This window comes from Balaenoptera acutorostrata, chromosome 3 (assembly GCF_949987535.1).
Source record: "Balaenoptera acutorostrata chromosome 3, mBalAcu1.1, whole genome shotgun sequence".
NCBI lineage: Eukaryota > Metazoa > Chordata > Mammalia > Artiodactyla > Balaenopteridae > Balaenoptera > Balaenoptera acutorostrata.
This window is the reverse complement of record NC_080066.1, coordinates 144843937-144866943: the sequence shown is the minus strand read 5'-3', so window position 1 is coordinate 144866943 and position 23007 is coordinate 144843937. Positions and strand designations below refer to the sequence as shown.

Genomic DNA, 23007 nt, shown 5'->3' with positions numbered 1-23007 from the left:
TATATTCTTTCTAGAAGTAGCTATTGGGCTGGCCATAAAGTGCCTTTGGTTTTTTTTTTTTTTTTCATTTTTTCATTAGGTCCCACTTGTTTATTTTTCTTTTTATTTCCATTACTCTAGGAGGTGGATCAAAAAAGATCTTGCTGTGATTTATGTCAAAGAGTGTTCTTCCTATGTTTTCCTCTAAGAGATTTATAGTGTCCAGTCTTATATTTAGGTCTCTAATCCATTTTGAGTTTATTTTTGTGTATGGTGTTAGGGAGTATTCTAATTTCATTCTTTTACATGTAGCTGTCCAGTTTTCCCAGCACCACTTATTGAAGAGACTGTCTTTTCTCCATTGTATATCTTTGCCTCCTTTGTCATAGATTAGTTGACCATAGGTGCGTGGGTTAATCTCTGGGCTTTCTATCTTGTTCCATTGATCTATGTTTCTGTTTTTGTGCCAGTACCATATTGTCTTGATTACTGTAGCTTTGTAGTATAGTCTGAAGTCAGGGAGTCTGATTCCTCCAGCTCCGTTTTCTTCCCTCAAGACTGCTTTTGCTATTCGGGGTCTTTTGTGTCTCCATACAAATTTTAAGATGATTTGTTCTAGCTCCGTAAAAAATGTCATTGGTAATTTGATAGGGATTGCATTGAATCTGTAGATTGCTTTGGGTAGTATACTCATTTTCACAATGTTGATTCTTCCAATCCAAGAACATGGTATATCTCTCCATCTGTTGGTATCATCTTTAATTTCTTTCATCAGTGTCTTATAGTTTTCTGCATACAGGTCTTTTCTCTCCCTAGGTAGGTTTATTCCTAGGTATTTAATTCTTTTTGTTGCAATGGTAAATGGGAGTGTTTCCATAATTTCTCTTTCAGAATTTTCATCATTAGTGTATAGGAATGCAAGAGATTTCTGTGCATTAATTTTGTATCCTGCAACTTTACCATATTCATTAATTAGCTCTAGCAGTTTTCTGGTGGCAGTTTTAGGATTCTCTATGTATAGTATCATGTCATCCGCAAAGAGTGACAGTTTTACTTCTTTTCCAATTTGTATTCCTTTTATTTCTTTTTCTTCTCTGATTGCCGTGGCTAGGACTTCCAGAACTATGTTGAATAATAGTGGTGAGAGTGGACATCCTTGTCTTGTTCCTGATCTTAGAGGAAATGCTTTCAGTTTTTCACCATTGAGAATGATGTTTGCTGTGGGTTTGTCATATATGGCCTTTATTATGTTGAGGTAGGTTCCCTCTATGCCCACTTTCTGGAGAGTTTTTATCAGAAATGGGTGTTGAATTTTGTCAAAAGCTTTTTCTGCATCTATTGAGATGATCATATGGTTTTTCTTCTTCAATTTGTTAATATGGTGTATCACATTGATTGATTTGCGTATATTGAAGAATCCTTGCATCCCTGGGATAAATCCCACTTGATCATAGTGTATGATCCTTTTAATGTGTTGTTGGATTCTGTTTGCTAGTATTTTGTTGAGGATTTTTGCATCTATATTCATCAGTGATATTGGTCTGTAATTTTCTTTTTTTGTAGTATCTTTGTCTGGTTTTGGTATCAGGGTGATGGTGGCCTCATAGAATGAGTTTGGGAGTGTTCCTTCCTCTGCAATTTTTTGGAAGAGTTTGAGAAGGATGGGTGTTAGCTCTTCTCTAAATGTTTGATAGAATTCACCTGTGAAGTCATCTGGTCCTGGACTTTTGTTTGTTGGAAGATTTTTAATCACAGTTTCAATTTCATTACTTGTGATTGGTCTGTTCATATTTTCTGTTTCTTCCTGGTTCAGTCTTGGAAGGTTATACCTTTCTAAGAATTTGTCCATTTCTTCCAGGTTGTCCATTTTATTGGCATAAAGTTGCTTGTAATAGTCTCTTAGGATGCTTTGTATTTCTGCGGTGTCTGTTGTAACTTCTCCTTTTTCATTTCTGATTTTATTGATTTGAGTCCTCTCCCTCTTTTTCTTGATGAGTCTGGCTAATGGCTTATCAATTTTGTTTATCTTCTCAAAGAACCAACTTTTAGTTTTATTGATCTTTGCTATTGTTTTCTTTGTTTCTATTTCATTTATTTCTGCTCTGATCTTTATGATTTCTTTCCTTCTGCTAAATTTGGGTTTTGTTTGTTCTTCTTTCTCTAGTTTCTTTAGGTGTAAGGTTAGATTGTTTACTTGAGATTTTACTTGTTTTTTAGGTAGGCTTGTATAGCTATAAACTTCCCTCTTAAAACTGCTTTTGCTGCATCCCATAGGTTTTGGGTCGTTGTGTTTTCATTGTCATTTGTCTCTAGGTATTTTTTTTTATTTCCTCTTTGATTTCTTCAGTGATCTCTTGGTTATTTAGTAACGTATTGTTTAGCCTCCATGTGTTTGTCTTTTTTACGTTTTTTTCCCTGTAATTCATTTCTAATCTCATAGCGTTGTGGTCCGAAAAGATGCTTGATATGATTTCAATTTTCTTAAATTTACTGAGGCTTGATTTGTGACCCAAGATGTGATCTATCCTGGAGAATGTTCCGTGCGCACTTGAGAAGAACGTGTAATCTGCTGTTTTTGGATGGAATGTCCTATATATATCAATTAAATCTATCTGGTCTATTGTGTCATTTAAAGCTTCTGTTTCCTTATTTATTTTCATTTTGGATGATCTGTCCATTGGTGTAAGTGAGGTGTTAAAGTCCCCCACTATTATTGTGTTACTGTCGATTTCCTCTTTTATAGCTGTTAGCAGTTGCCTTATGTATTGAGGTGCTCCTATGTTGGGTGCATATATATTTATAATTGTTATATCTTCTTCTTGGATTGATCCCTGGATCATTATGTAGTGTCCTTCCTTGTCTCTTGTAACATTCTTTATTTTAAAGTCTATTTTATCTGATATGAGTATAGCTACTCCAGCTTTCTTTTGATTTCCATTTGCATGGAATATCTTTTTCCATCCCCTCACTTTCAGTCTGTATGTGTCCCTAGGTCTAAAGTGGGTCTCTTGTAGACAGCATATATATGGGTCTTGTTTTTGTACCCATTCAGCCAGTCTATGTCTTTTGGTTGGGGCATTTAATCCATTCACGTTTAAGGTAATTATCGATATGTATGTTCCTATGACCATTTTCTTAATTGTTTTGGGTTTGTTTTTGTAGGTCCTTTTCTTCTCTTGTGTTTCCCACTTAGAGAAGTTCCTTTAGCATTTGTTGTAGAGCTGGTTTGGTGGTGCTGAATTCTCTTAGCTTTTGCTTGTCTGTAAAGCTTTTGATTTCTCCATCAAATCTAAATGAGATCCTTGCCGGGTAGAGTAATCTTGGTTGTAGGTTTTTCCCTTTCATTACTTTAATTATATCATGCCACTCCCTTCTGGCTTGCAGAGTTTCTGCTGAGAAATCAGCTGTTAACCTTATGGGAGTTCCCTTGTATGTTATTTGTTGATTTTCCCTTGCTGCTTTCAATAATTTTTCTTTGTCTTTAATTTTTGCCACTTTGATTACTATGTGTCTCGGTGTGTTTCTCCTTGGGTTTATTCTGTATGGGACTCTCTGCACTTCCTGGACTTGGGTGGCTATTTCCTTTCCCATGTTAGGGAAGTTTACGACTATAATCTCTTCAAATATTTTCTCTGGTCCTTTCTCTCTCTCTTCTCCTTCTGGGACCCCTATAATGCGAATGTTGTTGCGTTTAATGTTGTCCCAGAGGTCTCTTAGGCTGTCTTCATTTCTTTTCATTCTTTTTTCTTTAGTCTGTTCCGCAGCAGTGAATTCCACCATTCTGTCTTCCAGGTCACTTATCCGTTCTTCTGCCTCAGTTATTCTGCTATTGAATCCTTCTAGTGTAGTTTTCATTTCAGTTATTGTATTGGTCATCTCTGTTTGTTTGTTCTTTAATTCTTCTAGGTCTTTGTTAATCATTTCTTGCATCTTCTCAATCTTTGCCTCCATTCTTATTCCGAGATCCTGGATCATCTTCACTATCATTATTCTGAATTCTTTTTCTGGAAGGTTGCCTATCTCCACTTCATTTAGTTGTTTTTCTGGGTTTTTTTCTTGTTGCTTCATCTGGTACATAGCCCTCTGCCTTTTCATCTTCTCTATCTTTCTGTAACTGTGGTTTTTGGTCCACAGGCTGCAGGATTGTAGTTTTTCTTGCTTCTGCTGTCTGCCCTCTGGTGGTTGAGGCTATCTAAGAGGCTTGATGGGAGGCTCTCACCTTTGGTTTTTAAGTAAAAATAAAAGATACACTTTCATTTTCACCAAGAACTTCATTGACCAACATATTCACCCTTTTGTTCTACTGCCTTCTGCCATTTTTCAGGCAACTTCATAATTCCATCTTCCCAAAACTTTTTATCTTTTTGAGCAAAGAACTGTTCCAGGTGCCTTTTACAGTCTTCCAGGGAATTGAAACTTTTTCCATTAAGAGAACTTTGCAAAGACCGAAATAAATTGAAATCCGAAGGTGTAATATCTGGTGAATACGGTGGATGAATCACAACTTCCCAGCCAAGCTCTAACAGTTTTTGCCTGGATATCAAAGAAACATGCGGGCTTGCATTATCCTGATGGAAGATTATATGTTTTCTGTTGACTAATTCTGGACGCTTTTCGTAGAGTGCTGCTTTCAGTTGGTCTAATTGGGAGCAGTACTTGTTGGAATTAATCGTTTGGCTTTCCACAAGAAGCTCGTAATAGAGGACTCCCTTCCAATCTCACCATATACACAATATCACCTTCTTTGGATGAAGACCGGCCTTTGGTGTGGTTGCTGGTGGTTCATTTCGCTTGACCCACAATCTCTTCCATTCCACATTATTGCACAGTACCCACTTTCATCGGCCGTCACAATTTGTTTTAAAAACAGAACATCTTCATTACGTTTCAGTAGAGAATCACATGCAGAAATAGTCAAGAAGGTTTTTTTTGCTTAACTTATGTGGAACCCAAACATCAAAGTGATTCACATAACTAAGCTGGTGCAAATGATTTTCAGTGCTTGATTTGGATATTTTGCGTATGTTGGCTATCTCCTGCATGGTATAACGTTGATTGTTCTCAATTAGTGTCTCAATTTGATCGCTATCAACTTCAACTGGTCTACTTGACCGTGGAGCACCGTCCAGGGAGAAATCTCCAGCACGAAATGTCACAAATCACTTTTGACATGTTCGATCAGTCACAGCACCTTCTCCATACACTGCACAAATCTATTTATTGCGTTTCAGTTGTGTTTTTACCTTAATTGAAATAATAGAGCATAATATGCCGAAAATGTTGCTTTTTTCTTCCAGTTTCAATATTAAAATGGCTACACAAAAATTCACCAATTTTGATAAGTCTTTTTTTAAATGCACACTGATATGACAGCTGTCATATACAATCTAACAAAATTGTTTCGAATTAAGTTAAAGACAACTAAGCAATAATAGAGCCAGCCTATGGAAAAAAACCGAACAAACCTTTCGGTCAACCCAATATTTCAAGCAAAAATAAATTCTTCAATCCATAATTTCCCTACTTTCCCAATGAATTATATTAAGCAAAAATTAAGTAAGCTAGTGTAGAGAGTCCTTCCATTAAAAAAAAAAAAAAACCTAGAGATTTACTTTTCCTGATTACATTCCTCCTACTATATATTCCTTAAAAAATACTCTGGATTTAGTGTCCAAAAGATCTAACCAGTAAAACTCACATATTTATATAAGTTTTTAGCAGTTTAACATTCAGATTTAGATTCAACAGAGACCTCCTAGACTATATGAGGAAATGAATTACAACCACAACTTTACAACATGAGTATTAATGATCTTATGTCAAAGGAAAATTAGACTCGGAGAGACAAAATAATTTGATTTTACAATGATCTCATGACGAGTAACTAGTGAATTCAAAGACTGGAACCAGATATTACTACTGATGCTGAAAGGAACTAGGAGGAGAAGTAACACTGGTGCATGCCAAATATGAGCTGGGCACTTTGCATGCATTTCCTCAATTAATTCTTACCAGTGCTTTGTAAGGCAGGCACTATCTTCATTTTGAAGATGAGGAAACTGAGGTAAGAAATGATTTGACTTGATCAAGGTTTGTACAGCTAGTCAGCAGCTAAAACAGGACAGAAACCATGAGATTACACACTGATAGATTCTGTCCTCAAACCACTACTTGTGATCCAAGGAGGAAAGTTCATTTGATGTATTGTATTTTTGTGTTTGGTTTGGTTTGATTTGGTTTGGTTTTTAATTCTACAGAGAGGGGCACAATTTCACTGAATCCATTTTAACAAGATTTCTAAATCCTGTCTATGTTATTAATCCCTGTAGTGTCGCTATCATAAGTCTGCCAGACAGACAAATGATAACAATGAATATTCTCTCCCTTTACAAATTCTGTCCTTTCTCATCTGCTTCTGCTCTTCCTCTAGATCAGGGGTCCCCAACCCCCGGGTCACGGACTGGTACCGGTTTGTCAGTGGAAAAACTGTCTTCCATGAAACCAGTCCCTGGTGCCAAAAAGTTTGGGGACCATTGCTCTAGATCACTCAAAAGAATCTGGATACCTAGAGGTCTATTTTTCAGGAGCAAAGGTCAATAATTATCAAATACTGGCCAGGACATGAGGGATTCATATTTCACAGTTTTCAAATTTTGCTACATGGAACCAAAGAGTTGTAGGAGGTATTCCTTCCTAATACCAGTAAATGAAAAAGTGCCAGGTAGGTTTCATTTGTAAAAGTAACCCCCATAACTCTTTCATTCATTATACCAAGCTTGAGGTAAGAAAAATGTTTAAGTATTTTAAAAAATCAAAGTTTTAAAATTCTTACTCTAAAATACGTAAGAGGTAGAGGCGAGGTAGGTGACAGTTTGTTGTATTTTTTAAAATGAGTTCCTCATCTTTTTTCTTTCTGATCACTTTTTTTTTTTTTTCTGATCACTTTTTTATGATGTGAATCCTACTAAAAAAAATTTAAAACTAAAAAGAACTCGCATATTCCCTGTTGTTGCTGGATTATAGATGTCAATCATATCCAGTTGATTGATGCTGCTGCTGAGTTCAGATATGTCCTTACTGATTTTCTGCTACATCTGTCCATTTCTGACACAGGAGAGTTGAGGTATCACCTACTACAACTGTGGACTGATCTATTTCTTTTTGCAATTCTGTCGGTTTTTGCATCACATATTTTGACGACCTGTTGTTAGGTGCATATACATTAAGGATTGTTATGTCTTCTTAAAGAATTATTATTATATAATGCTCCTATTTATCCTTGAAAATCTTCCTTGCTCTGCAGTCTGCTCTGTCTGAAACTAATATAGTTACATCAGCTTCCTTTTGATTAGTGTTAGCATGGTATATCTTTCTCCATCCCTTTAATTTTAATCTATATGTGTCTTCATATTTAAAGAGAGTTTCTGTACACAACATATAGTTGGGTCTTGACTTTTGATCCAGTCTGACAGTCTGTCTTTTAGTGTATTTAAACCACTGCTATTTAAAGCAACTATTGATATACTTGGGTTAATATCTACCATATTTGTTACTGTTTTCTACTCATTGCTTTTGTTCTTTGTTCCTGTTTCTGTCTTCAACTCTTTTTCTGTCTTTTGTGGTTTTAATTGAGCATTTTATGATTCCATTGTGTCTCTTTTCTTAGTATGTCAATTATACTTTTTTTTTTTTACTTTTTTTAATGGTTGCCCTAGAGTTTTCATTATACATTTCCAAATAATGCAAGTCCACTTTCAAATAACACTATACCGCTTCATATGTAGTGCAAGTACCTTATAAAAGAATATTCCTAATTTCTTCCTCCCAACCCTTGTATCATTGTCATCATTCATTTCACTTATATATGAGCTATAATCACTGAATACATTGTTGCTACTATTATTTCGAACAAATTATCTTATCTGTTAGATCTATTAAGAATAAGAAAAATAAGAGTTTTTATTCTAGTTTCACTTATTCTTTCTCTAATCTTCTTCTTCTTTTTTAAGGTAGATACAAGTTTCTGGCCTATATAATTTCCCTTCTCTGAAGAACTTTGTTTAACATATCTTGCAAAGCAGGTCCACTAGCAACAAATTCTCTAAATTTTTGTTTGCCTGAAAAAGTCTTTACTCTCCTTCATTTTTGAAGGATAATTTTTCAGGATACAGAATTCTAGATTGTTGGTTTTTCCTCTCAACACTTTAAATATTCACCCCACTCTTCCTGTTTTCATAGTTTCTGAAGAGAAGACCTCTGTACCTAAGGTGGTTCTTTTTCCTTTGGTTTCTTTCAAGATTATTTTCTGTATCTTTGATTTTCTGCAATTTGAATATATGCCTAGATAAAGCTTTTGGGGCACTTATCTTGCCTGGCATTCTCTGAACCTCCTAGATCTGTGGTTTAGAGTCTGACATTAATTTGGGGAAATTCTCTGTCATTATTCTTGTTTCTTTTTCTCCTTCTGGTATTTTCATTATGCATACGTTGCACCTTTTGTAGTTGTCCTACAGTCCTTGGATATTTTTTCTTTTTTCCAGTCTTTTTTCTCTTTGCTCTTCAGTTTTAGAAGTTTCTACTGACATATCCTTAAGCTCAGAGATATTCTTTCCTCAGCCATGTCCAGTCTAATAATGAACCCATCAAAGCCATCCTTCATTTCTGTTATAGCTTTTTATCTCAAGCACTTTTTTATCCTTTATTAGATTTTCTATCTCTCTACTTACATTATTCATCTGTTCTTGCATGTTGTCTACTTTTTCCATTAGTGCTCTTGGCATATTAATCATAGTTGTTCTAAATTCCTGGTCTCATAATTCCAATATTCCTGACACACCTGAGTCTGATCCTGATGCTTGCTCTGTCTCTTTAAACTGTGGTCTTTGCTTTTTAGTATAGTATGCCTTGTAATTTTTTTGTTGGAAGTCAGACATGATGCACTGGGTAAAAGGAACTGCAACAAATAGGAATTTACTAATGTGGTTAAGGTGTGGAGGGGAGTAGAAGCATTCTACAGTGCCATGGTTAGGCCTGCGCCCCCTGAGCTGTGAACTTCACAAGTTCTTTTCAGTCCTATGCTCCCCTCCTAGGTGGAACAGGATGGCTACAGGGGACTGGAATGGGATATTTCTCTCCCCACCATGTGGAAGGCTACAGTTGGGTATTTCCCTTCCTCCAGGTCAGTTAGTCTCTGATAACACCTTAATAGATTAGGCCCTGGTAAAATACTTTCTCTTGATAGCAGATCTTGTTAAGAAAAACAAGATGCCTTGGCATATTTCAAAATGGTTACTCTTCCCTCCCCCTGCAGGAAGCACCAGGGGCTTCTTCTCAGATATTCACTGTGAGGACCTGGTAGAGCTCCTAGAAGCAAAATCATGAAAGTGTGGGGGGCTCCTTATGACTGGGTCCCCCTGGAGTTTTTACCTCAGGCTTGTCCACATGGAGTCTACCCTAATTTGTTAATCACACTTTAGATTTTCCTACCCAGTAGTGGTTCCCTTGGAGGTTTTTGCTAGGGTAAGTTGTCATTCTCTATATTTACCTGTCTCTCTAATTTGAGAGCAGTGGTTTGCCCTGTGACCTCACTTCTCTGATGGATCTAAGAAGAGTTGTTGATTTTTCAGTTTGTTCGGTTTTTTACTTGTGGTTAGGATGGAGTGATGATTTCTAAGCTCCTTACATGCCAGATCAGAAACAAAACAAAACAAAACAAAATCCATTTTCAATTTTTACCTTTTAACTAACTGATAGAGTGATATATAACACTCTTATGATATTAGGGAGAGAAGAAACAAATGGAGGTCTAAATTTGTCTCAATGGCACACGAATTACCTAAAATATGATTATTCATAGTGTTTCCCTATAAATAATACCAAAATGCAAATTATTAAACAATACACTTCATCATTTCTTTCTGAAACAATGAAAACACATAGATGAATATCGTAGGTTATCGTTTAGATCCCACATCATTATTACAAACTAAAATATTTCCTAAATAAACACTTGATTAAATTTCCATAAGAGCTTTTAAAAAAATCTATCAATAAGTACTGCAATGCACTGGTCATCCCTACTGTTCAACTGCAGAAAAATAAAGCCTGTTTCTTATTCCTAAAGTAGCATTATAATGTCTTCTAAATAAATTTAAGTTTTAAGATTCTTCCTCTGAGGGAAAAGAAAAATCAGTAGAAAGCTAAGATTTGTATGTGAAATTTGACATTTGGATGCCAATTCCCAACATTTTCTATTGCCATGAAATTAACCTTTATCAAAATTACTTTACTTAGAAAATCTTAGTCAACTGTGCTATCTGTTGTTCTTATAAGCAAGAAATACAGCTAATTTTTTTTTTCCAAATCACACTGTAAAACAGCTCATTACTTTTTATATCACCGACTTAAATTGTATTCAACTTGAGTTTTAACATACTTAATAAGCCTCCAAATGCAGCACGAATATCAGAATGGCCAAACCCAAGGGAACATGTTAGCAGTATCTTTGCTTTACATAAATGTAAATTTTATTTTATTATTATTTCCACATCTGTGATGCATTAGGTACAACAGACATTTCTGAGCCCTTTGTACAGTGAACAGATGGTGAATCATTACAAAATTAGGAGCAAGCATAACATCTTAAGGAATTATTAATAATGTTATTATCCTTCATTCAGAGGATAACTACAGAGTTGGACATATAATTTTCCTAGGAGGATCATGAGGAATTACAGTGAGATATACGGAAGATGGTAATAGGGATAGCCACAAAAAGAACTGGGAAAAGAGACCACACAGTAACAAGTGAAAGATTATATAAACACTCCTATAAAAAAGAAAATCTGGGCTTCCCTGGTGGCGCAGTGGTTGGGAGTCTGCCTGCTAATGCAGGGGACGCGGGTTCGAGCCCTGGTCTGGGAGGATCCCACGTGCCGCGGAGCAGCTGGGCCCGTGAGCCACAATTGCTGAGCCTGCGCGTCTGGAGCCTGTGCCCCGCGACGGGAGGGGCCGCCATGGAGAGAGGCCCGCGCACCGCGATGAAGAGCGGTCCCCGCACCGCGATGAAGAGTGGCCCCCGCTTGCCGCAACTGGAGAAAGCCCTCGCACGAACCGAAGACCCAACACAGCCAAAAATAAATAAATAAATAAATAAAATCAAGTAAAACTTTAAAAAAAAAAAATAAAAAAAATAAAAAAAAAAGAAAATCTACCCAAGAAAGGATTGTCAAATGAGAATGAAGATGGATGCTTGTGAAAAATGGAAAAGAATGCTCTAAAAGTCTCACTTTTAATTTGCTGAATATATATTCCTGAGACCCCCACATTCCTGAAACCCCAAAACAAAGTCAATGTCTAAGTAAAACTGAGACTTAGTACTTGACACAGTTTCTAGCTAAAGTAACAATCAACAAAATGGATCCAATTATGGCAGTTTACAAGAGATAAAGAAATGAAAACATCAAAAGCAAAAAACAAACAAAAAATATTAAGACTATCTAGTCATGTCAGGTGGCTATATATGTAAAAATAAACTATTCAGCTGAGAATGGCTATGTAAAAGGGACAAGACAGCCTAGCAGACAGAGCACAGAACGTAGTCCTGCTCCAAAAAACTGCTGTATGATTTTTTGAAAGTTATCGTATCATCTCTAGAGCTGAAATAATGTAGACTCAGTGGAATCTTTTGAGGAATAACGATATGACATAAATAAATAATACAGTGTTTTCTGGGTGAGAAAACACTACCTAAAGAGAAAAGGGTTTTCTAAGCTTTTAAAAGAGAAAATTTTGATTTATTTACAAAGTTACTTAAATATTAAGCGTGAAAAATGGCTTACCTTTCTTCCCCTAGAACATAAGAAGATGACGAAATCACATATTTCCAATGGAAGATATTACTGCTTGAATCTGGGTCACTAAAATTACCAACTGTTTAAAATGAGACAAAAGAAAGCAGTAACATTAATTATCTACAACTATACATTTTCTTTGTTGTTAACATGAAACTTTACTTACAGGAAACCTCAAGGCCCCTCAGGCCTTGAAGAGATATATGTCTCTAGGTTTGAACTCTCCAGGGAAATCTTTGAAGCAAAGATTGGACAAATAGTTAAAACTATTTAAACAATTCCTGTTCACGAAATGTAAATGGTTTTCTTAACTAAAAAAAAATTTTTAGTATTTACTGTTATCACCTTACTTTAATCCTTTTTCCCTAAAAAGGAAAACATTAAAGTCCAGCTAATATAAAAAGGCCTCACTGTTTTTTTTTTTTAAAAAAAAAAAAGAAAAAAGGGGGGGAGAGGAATATTCAAACAGCTTCAAGGACAAAAAGCATGTTCTAGACCAGCTCATATTTACAGTTCCTCATCTAGAATTCAACTAACATCCAACTGCAGCAATCAGCCAAGCTTGGCAAATTAAAATAACAGTAATTTTGACAGATTATCTTCTATAAATATTCAAATATGGACGTTTGTGTGCATGCAAGGGTCTCTATATGCCAATCAAAATGCTTTGTTTAGGATCCTAAAAGTGAGTATTTTTTCACCCCTCATTTCTGTAGGGGTGCCCTGAATCCTTAACTTTCATTTTAACTCTTTCACCTCAACTGATAAAGAGGCCAATTATTTCAATTCCGTGACCTGAATTGTATTATCTACAGCCTGAATTTTAAAAATTTAAGAGTAACATTCATAAAAAGAACCAAAAGACAGAAACAAAGAACCTAGGATCTTAAAAATCTAGGTCTGTAAAGACAGAAGGAAAGATCCAGGAATTGGGGGCAGTGGGGATGAGGGAGGTAGGCAGAGGATCTTGAAGGATGGCAACTGAATAACTTTTTAGTCATGTGATCAGGTATGCCTTGGTAAAGTAAAATCCAAATGTAAAGAGCAATTAACAACTTCATAAATTTGGGCTGTATGCAAAGTTCAATTAAGGTAGACTACCATTTATTTGGCTCAAGGAAAGAAGATCCTGCGCTTTGATGACAACCTGAAGTACATCAAAGTGTCAAAAGTGGAAAAATGCATTTAGTATGAAATTCAAACCAAATTTTTGAAATCCATAGATAGCCCTATTTAATCAAGAATAATGGCTTTAATGAACACAAGCTATCTGATGCATGAATTTTCTAATTGCCCTCCTATCCTATCTCCCATTAGTTTCCCTTAAACATATACACAATTACTAAAAAGCCTCAGATGTTCTAGGAAAACTACAAGTGATTGGCATGCCTCTGCGTCTAGAGCAGCATCAAAATTATGGAAGAAAAGTCAACCTATTCTGAGGCACTGCCCATCTAGTGCCACCTGGAAAGAAACAGCTATAAATACCACTACTAAAATTGCTCAAAATATTTCTAGAAAGTGGGCTTGCAAGAAACTCTTACTTAATGATCCACTCCATTCAACCACCCAAAACCAGGTCCAACAATGGATCCAAGCCAGACCAGTGGTTTGTTCTCAAAGCAGGAAAGAGAGAAGAAAGTTTGGTCTAGGGACCAGTAGCTTCGGCCTCCACTGGGAGTTCCTTAGAGATGCAGAATCTCAGGCCCTAACCAGTGACATACTGAATCAGAATCTGCATTTTAACAAGATTCCCAAATAATTCACATACATATTAAACTTTGAGAAGCTCTGCAGGAAGAAGAATATTAGAATGAGAGAGAAGGTATAATCTTCTGTTCAAAGGTTAGTTCCCACTGTGGGCCACTGTTTGGCCAATAAGCAACCAATTTTTAACCTCTCGTTTATCATTACTCCTACAATTTTTGTATTTTGAATAAGGGATCTTGAAAAACAGAAATCCCTTTAGAGTCAAAGGAATGAGTAATCGATTCTCAGTTCCCAAGAAAGGCTGTGACAGTTATCTTAGAGCACGTAGTCCTGTCTCATGCCCCCAAATCACATTAGCTAGACAAGTAATTTAAAAATAATAACTCCTTTCATTCTAAATCCTAGACACTAAGAGCATGCGGGATCCCTGTAGCTAAGAAAGAGACCAAGACAAGAGGAGAAGGCTATATGTGCTGGTTATTCAGCTACAGTCTCTCCGCAGCAAATCCACCCTTTAATACTCAGCTCAGTAACGCTGAAAATAGAACTCTGGAAACTACTCTTCTCTTTTGCCAGCTAGCCTGCTCATACTGCCAATAAGAACACTAAAAGGAGAAACTTGCTTTTTCCACTCAGCATTGCCCTAGCACAGGCCCTCCACCCCAGCAGCAGCAGTTGGTGACCGCCAGAAGTTTTCTCTGGCACTCTCAGAAGTACCAGCAACAGCCAGACAGTACCCCCTGCAGAAGTTCTGAGCCCCAGCCCTCTGGATGATTGATGCTTTCTGCAATTTTTGACTCTGTGTTACTCCAGTGTTCCCCTTTTGCCTTTTCAGCCCCCGACACCTGTATAACCCACTCCCTGTATTAAATTTTCTTGGTAGAAATATCTAGTGTAGATTGTTTCCCTGTCCAGATTCTAACTGATATATCATGACTAGATGGAATAAAATTTCAGCAAGATTTGATCAGTTTGGAAAACTACTTTCCCAAAACATGATAGTCCATGAGAAAATATTTACTGCCTCTCCTCAAAAATATGTACAAGAAGGGAAACAGAGGCAAGAAGTACAGTTGAGAAAGAAAAAAAAGGGAATATAACCTAAGAAAGTAATGTACTAAAACAAATATCATGGTAGAAAACACACTTTAGCTCCCAAAAGCATAAAGAAAGGGCCAATAAAAAGTCTGAAACAAATATAAGTTTTCCACCTTAATAAAAATCACAGAATTTAAGAAGTGGAAGGAACTTTATTCTTCTGCCTCTGCCGCTGTTCAGTTTTGTTAAAGCAATTTTATATTGAGTTTGAATTACTATACTTTCAGGAAGCTGTTGAGAAATTAGGGAGAATCCAAAGAAGATTACAAAAATGATGAAAGCAATAGGAAATAGAAGCCATGAAGAAGGTTTCAAGGAGTCAAACTTTTTAGTCCAGTATAGTGTGAAGATAACTTCAAGCCAAAATTATTAGCTGCCTCCTAGTTAAAGAGTTCTAACCAGCTATGCTTCATCATCCCTACAGATGCTTAAAGGGATAGAAGATAACAGTAAATGAAGACATAAAATGGAGCTACTGAGCTTACTGACTCTCCTTCACATCACTAAAGTAGTAGTTCTTAATGCTATTCACACACAGAATGACCTAGAATATTTTTTTACAAAAAAGAAAAAAATGATAATGATGATGATAATGTCCAGAACACTAATGCCAGAGATCTGATTTAACTAGTCTGAGGTAGAGCCTAGGCATGTTTTTTAAAAAACAAAAACAAAAAACACCCAAGTGTTTATAAAGTACTGACAGAAGGATTCAGAACCACTAGTAGGACATTCTGTAACTTTAATACTCAAGGTATGATCTAAAGACTAACTACATCCAGATTACCTGTGGAGCTTGTTAGAATGGGAGCATCTCAGGACTATTCCAAAGCTAGTAGGAATCTACATGTTACCAAGATCCCCAAGTAACCTGTATGCACATTGAAGTTTGAAAAACATTGTTCTATAACAGTTTGAAAAGGGTGTGCGAGAGAGAGGATGAGTGTGTGTGTGTGTGTGCGCGCGCGCGCGCACGCATGCGCACAATATTCCAGCCTAAAAATAACTTTCTAAATTAAGCTTTTCTAAAGTTTTAAAATATTAACTTTGTTAACTTTTAAAGTCTACTAGCATCTAGTGAGACTACTATTTTAGTGAGTGAATAATAACTAATACATATTCAGCCTGTACTATTTGCAGGCATTGTTCTTTACTAAATGATTTAATCCCCAACATGTGTAAAAAGTAGATAATTTTATAATCCCTGTCTTACAGATAAAACTGAGGCAAGAGTTATATAAAATAAATAACCTGCCCCAGGTCACACAACTAGTAAGTGGTAAAGCTGAGAACTCAACCCAGATAGTCTTGTTTAAGAGTTTATACTCTTAACTACAAAAAATAATACTATGTTTACCAATACCATACCAAAACATTTTGAAATAATTCAGAAGGAAAGTATAATTATTGGAAATAAAAATGCTATAAGAGTAAAGGGAAAAAAATCAGTGTGCTTTTCTCTGATTTAAAAGGAAAAATATCAACAGTTATAATAGTAATATAATCACATCAATACTGTTATGGGTTTGTGGCCCACACTTAAAGCAGAGAGGAACATGACAGAAAAGGCAGTAACTCAGATTACCTGTAACGCCAACACTGTCAATATTTTGGGGTGAGTGAAAAACATACCAATACTGCACACGGGCCTCCTATGAAAGAAAAATGTCTGGAGACAACCACTTTGCTCTCTGTATTTGGGAAATAACTGAAACCCCACGTTAGGAGACATTCTCCATGATGCCTCCTTAATTCACCCTTCGCTCTTACCGCCACCGCCCCCTCCTCAGAAAAGAAAAGGACATAAGGCTATGATTATTTTTCACAATGAAACAGGCATGATATAAAATGTAGTCTGATTTTTCTCCTCTTCTGTACCTCACCGCTCCTAACTTCTAAAAAAGTTCACTCTCTGCTTCTGTCACAACAGAAGCAAAATCTCCAGTCCCAGGAAGACCCAAATGATTCTTCTGAAAATGCTGAAGACTACTTTTAAAGAAGAGGTCAGACAATAGGCTCAATAAAAGACCTACTAGAAAGGTTTAATAATTCATGTGAATTCTAAATAGCACAACAGAATATAGCCAAAGTTCCCAGAGATAAATAATATTATTGTATTGGCAAACAGATTGAGTTTAAAATATGCAAAATTATATCCTATGAGTATTTAAAGCAGAGCAACAATGTCTATGATGTTTTAGCTTCATTCAGTCCAAGGACACTCCCAAAAAGTAAAGTGTACAATAATACCTTTTTCATAAACAATGACAAAGCCCTGGTGACCTCATTTCTGAGAATGAACAAAACTACAGATGTTAAAAATGGAGTTCCTTAACCCACGGAGTTATTAAAGTGGATGCTGGAGCCAGAAAGATTTGGAGGCTAAAGATACCAATGCAAAGACTCACTGAAATGGAGTCTTCTAAAGACCTAAGTGTAAAATCATGACTTGAAGCCAATTCATTGGCTCCTTTAGGTAAGGTTTTACATGAAGAATCTAAGAAAGCTGAGGTTCATGTGAAGCACTGTACAGATGAAACCTGATTTCCCAAACTGTGGATTTGGAGTAGGACTTCCCAGGAAGCCAACATACACAAAACCCAGAAGAAGAGTGTGCTTAGGAGGGAACACAACCGTCAAAAAACACAGAAGCTGAGCATTCCTGATATGACTCTTTCATTAACTAATATGACTAATAAAGTGACCCATACCAAAACTCCTTGAAAATTTCCATCAGGTTTTAATTATTCATATTAGTTATGTAAATTATTTATAGTTATATTTTCCTTTCTAGTTACCACCAGAAAACCACTCTCTTCACCTCTCTACCTATCTTCATAATAGTATGTTCTCAATCTGCCTTACTTTCCTACCCTATTCAAAAAGACTACATTATTTGAATAATAAAGTAAAATATGCTATATTTATGAAAAAATTAAAATATACCTCAAAGAAGTGATATTTACTAAATAATAGTTGAATGAACAAATATCACTACCCTCCTACCCTCATAACATGGAAAAAATTTAATGGAAAAAATTTACCAGCTCCATCACCAAGAAAATAGAAAGCTTATTATATCAAAGAAACACAACTATTTAAAAACCACTAGAATCATTTTTTAATCATCAAGAAGAATAAATTTAAAAAGATGATTCTCAAAATTCATGGTGAATCAGAATTATTTATTAAGCTCGTAAAACTGCAGAATCCAAGCTCCATGACCAGAGATTCTGATTCATAAAGTCTGAGTTTCTAAAGATGAATCCAAAACTCCACATTTTAACAAGCTTCCTAAGTGATTGCCATGCAGATTATCCTTGAACTACACTTTAATATATACTTCACCTTCAATCCACTGTCAACTCCTCAGTAAGTCTTTGAAGTCTGGTCAGAATGCCCACTCCTGAGTCTTATCTTAACAGCCTCAACTTCTACTTAAACTACATGCTTGTAACTAACACAGAGAAAAAAATTATAGCAACCAGTTATTGGACATATATTACTATGGGCTATAAAACTTCGTATGATCTATTATATATACATAAGAATTAAATGATATTTTGCATGTAAAGTACATAGTACAGTGTCTGGCTAAAACAAATAAATGCTCAATAGAAGTAGCTGCTAGTTGAAAACTAATGTCCACCCAAAAACCTACACATAGTTGTTTATAGTAGCTTTATTCATAATTGCCAAAACTTGGGAAGCAACCAAAATGTCCTTCAGTAGGTGAATGGATAAGTAAACTATGGTACATCCAGACAGTGAAATACTTACTATTCAGTGCTAAAAAGGAATGAGCTATCAAGTCATGAAAAGACATGGGGGAACCTTAAAGTGAATGAAGTCAATCTGAGAAGGCTACATAGTGTATGATTCCAACTAATATGCCATTTTGGAAAAGGAAAAACTATGGAGACAGTAAAAAGATGAGGAATTATCCAGGGCTGGATGGGGAGAAGGGATGAAAAAGCACAGAGGATTTGGGGGCTGCAGTGAATGTACTCTTTATGATTTTATAATGATAAATACATATTATATATTTGTCCAAACCCACAGAATGTACAACATAAAGAGTGAATCCTAAGGTAAACTGTGGACTTTTGATTATGATGTGTCAATGCAGATTCATCAATTGTAACAAATGTACCACTCTGGTGGGGAATGTGGACAATGGAAGAGGCTATGCATGTGTAGGGGCAAAGCATACACAGGAAACCTCTGTACCTCCCTTTCAGTTTTGCTGTGAACTTAAAACTGCTCTAAAAAAAACTGTCTTTATTAAAAAAACAAACAGTAAACTGTCATTATCCCTAATAGCAGAGATATTATTTTGCAGGGGTCCTCCTAACAACCCTAAGAGGTGGTTGTTATTATTTCCAAATTGCAGTTAAGGAAACTAAGATTTAATAACTTGCCTGGGCAAGTAACTTGCGCAGAGATAGTTAAGGAGCAGAGACAGGATTCAAGAGAAACCAAGTAACTCCAAAACCTGAACCCTTTAACCTAACTTCCTGAAGCAGCCAGGCAACAACAGCCACTACAAAACCACTCCAACAGTCATAACCACCATTTACAAGAATTTTCCTGAGTCATCTCTAGGTCAGTCATGACCTAAGCACACTCTTCACAATGTTCCTATACGTCTAAGAATTAAAAAAGGACAGGCATAGGACTCTGATGGATGGCTGAGGACAGTTAATTGTAATAACCAACCAATATTAAGTATGGGTTACTGAATGTTCGAACTACTTTGCATTAAGGAATGTTCTAATAAATATAATACTTAATGAGTGTTTAATGTTTTCACAGCACTTTAGAATTATAAGTTACTAATAACTCCATGACAAGGGTCAATATGACTGTTAACCTTCCAGCAGAAAATATGAACAGACAGGTTAATAAAATCTAGTCTAAAGTTAAACAGCTAACACTAAATAACTTTAGATTTCATTAACCTGTCAAACTCAGTCTTGGGACTCTCCACAGATAAGGACTATGATCCTTAGTTAAGAGTCTAAGAAGCCACAGGGGGGGGTCAATTCAAAATAACTAAGACTTCTATATTTCATCCACACAAAATATGAACATAGTAAGTATGAAATTCAAAGTTCTCTAACATGATGTTTCCTACTCAAATTTCATAAAATTTTATTATGTTCCTAATGATTAAGTTTTGTATATGAATCATTTATTTTTTGAAACACTGTAACTTTTCTCAAAATATCTGTTTTTCCCCTCATCTCAAATTGCTCCCAGGTGGCTATTGCTTTCTTTCTTCCAAGTATATTTCTAGCTTGCTTCTTCCCACAACCCATCCCCAAAATGGTAAGCACTGGTTTCCACAAACCTCCCTTACCCCCACCTGAACCACAACTGCATTCACAACAAATAAAACACGATTAGTCATGGCAAAAAAGATTTATATACTGATAACATCAGCACAGCACTAAAACTACAAACTCAGAAAATGAAAATTACTGGTAAAAGTGCATTCTATTCTGTTAAACTGTACAGAGCAGAACTTGTATTTTAACCCAGTATCTCTTAAGTTAACACAAGCCTTACAGTTGTTACTTAGTTTTATAAATCTTACAGTTTTACAGATAACTCTCTAAGAAGATTTTTAATGAAATGCATTAAAATTAGGCTCTTAGCCAAATAAAATATGATACATAATACAGGACAATATACATATATAACTCAGCCAGAAAGAACACATACCTCTCATTTGTTCACTGTCTTCTTAAAGGAAATAAAATCTTCACTACCTGTCCCATACAGAGAGCCTGATTCACTGGAGTGCTACTGCCCAAGGAACCCCAGTACTGCAGGAGGAAGCCAGAGATTGAACACTTCCTTCTACTGGAGATCTGCTCATTAAACACGTACAAGTAGGTATCTCCATTATCTAAATTTTTACAAAGAACACATATTACACTTTAATAGTTAGAAAAGATTTAGTCATTTTTTTATGTGATAAGTTTATTTTGTTGAGGTTTTTCTTTTTCTCTTTTTTTTAAAGAAAAAGCAGATTTTAGAAATCTCTGCCTGAAGAATGATGTAACCTTAAACATATTAAATCCCAGAAAAGCAAATCAGTGAAATCAGTGAGGTTGTGAAGGGTTCCAGACAGAGGCACAGAGTCCCTGAACCAACAGACACCACATTTCATGAGTAAGATGTGTGTGCTTCTCTTCCAGAGCTGTCTACAGAAAAAGCACTATGCTCTTTATATAAAACCAGGGTCCAGAACTTATATAAAGACCACAGAAATTATTTGGAATGCCCTAGAAGTCCCTCAAACTATAACCCACAGTACCTCAAACGACAGGAAGCCTAAATGACAGGAAGCCTAAACATTTGGTAAATCCTTCCCTACCTCTTCTTACTAAGTATAAAAAATGTTGGGCTTCCCTGGTGGCGCAGTGGTTGAGAATCTGCCTGCTAATGCAGGGGACACGGGTTCGAGCCCTGGTCTGGGAAGATCCCACATGCCACGGAGCAGCTGGGCCCGTGAGCCACAATTGCTGAGCCTGCGCGTCTGGAGCCTGTGCCCCGCAACGGGAGGGGCCGCGATAGAGAAAGGCCCGCGCACCGCGATGAAGAGCGGTCCCCGCACCGCGATGAAGAGTGGCCCCCGCTTGCCGCAACTGGAGAAAGCCCTCGCACGAACCGAAGACCCAATACAGACAAAAATAATAAATAAAAAAAAAAAAAAAAAAAAAAAATGTTCCCCCTCCTAAGCAGATTCTCTGGACACAACTGAATAGTGATGCCTTTCTGCCCCAGATTGCCCTCCACTCCTCCACAGAGGGTGAATAAGCCATCTAAGTTGTAATTCAGTCAGAAATTTTTTAAGAACATATCTTTTAATGGTATAAGAATGCACTGTCCATTAAGGTAGTCAATAGCCAAATGTGGCCACTGAGCATGTGAAATATGGCTAGTTTGAACCGAGAAACGTTGTAAGTGTAAAATACACACTGATTTCAAAGACTTAGTAGGAATAAAAGAATGTAAAATATTTCATTAATTTTTTATTAGTTTAAATAATATTTTGATATATTAGGCTAAATAAAATATATTATTAAAACTAACTTAACCTGTTTCTTTTTACCTTATTTAATGTGGCTACCAGAAAATTTTAAATTACATGCATGGTTCACATTATATTTCTATTGTACAGTGCTGATCTATATAAACTAGTGATCATAAGCCCTTACTAAATTTCCTATATCAAGTTTTCATGCTTATATAGCATCATAAAATCTAGTCCTTACAAGAGCCTCACCAAAATTCCCTTTCCCCCTGATTTGCACAGTAGATTATATTCAGGTTCCTTCCTTTCTGATACCATCATTCAATCTTAAAATGTTGAATAAATTCTATATTTCACCTCCTCCACCACCACCACCTAAACAAGTTATTACCAGCCTTAAAATGTTCATCTTTTATCTCTAATGGCTATCACACTTAGAGAAGGAAAGGCAGAGAAGTTTTCCCAGAGGGGCCTCCAAGTTATCTTTAAGAAGCAATATGTGGTAGCATTAAGGGTTTGGTCTCTAGAACCAAAAAGCATGAACCCTGCCTTCTACTGTGTAAAGCTCAGCTCCCTCATCTGTAACAAGGGTAAATACTATTAAGTTATCACAATGTTAAATTAATATTTCATTTAACTAATTTCAATATTAAAATATCAATACCATAGGTTGTTGTAAGATAAAGTAAGAAAAGCATTTAGGACAGCATCTCGGACTTTAGTGCTAATAAGTGTTAGCTATTATTGTTATCATTATTTCCTTTTTTGTCCTGCTTCCTGAACCTATCATTCTCTTTCTACTCCTGGCTGTTCCATCAATAGGTTCTCTCTTCAGTCAAGCCTGCAGCATATCCAACAAAATGTAAAGTATACACAACAGCAGATGGAGAGGGAGGTCATTTGGGGCCGACAAAAACAAAGAACGCCAAACACAAGAGCCCATAAGAAAAGTGTCCTGCATTGCATAACAGAAAGATTCTTCGGTATGAGGAAAGCTAATTCTGGGACCCTGTAAAAGGTATCTTCAAGGGGGTTGGAATAGATGTTCCTAAAGTCCCCTTTTAATCAAACTCTATGCCCCTGTCAAAGTATCCAACCCAGATGTTAAAATCTGGAACCTATTCTATTGATAATACTCAACAAGACTAAAAACTGTACGTTCTTTGTGACACTTTGACTCAGCTACTGACTCATATCCGTACACCTAAAAATTAACAAGCTCCTATCTGCATCTATTGGAGAGCCTAAGTTTAGACCTCTATCACATGGCAACCCATGTTAAAAATCTGTCCACTCTTACCTAAAAGCTCAAAAAGCAGAATA

The 23007-nt window shown here is 36.1% G+C and overlaps 1 protein-coding gene across 6 annotated transcripts in view; it reads right to left on the bottom strand.

Moving 5' to 3' along the window:
- FUT8 (fucosyltransferase 8) overlaps positions 1-23007 on the bottom strand; it is a 324235-nt gene that overhangs the window by 197356 nt on the left and 103872 nt on the right. For 3 of the 6 annotated variants that reach the window (XM_007184302.2, XM_057543954.1, XM_057543953.1), the window contains one exon: positions 11820-11910. The exons of 2 other annotated variants lie outside the window; for them this stretch is intronic. The gene's annotated coding sequence lies outside the window, so the exon portion shown is untranslated. Of the gene's footprint in view, positions 1-5991; positions 6082-11819; positions 11911-23007 lie in introns of those variants that run through there. One more of the 6 variants, XM_057543956.1, reaches the window with a different exon arrangement.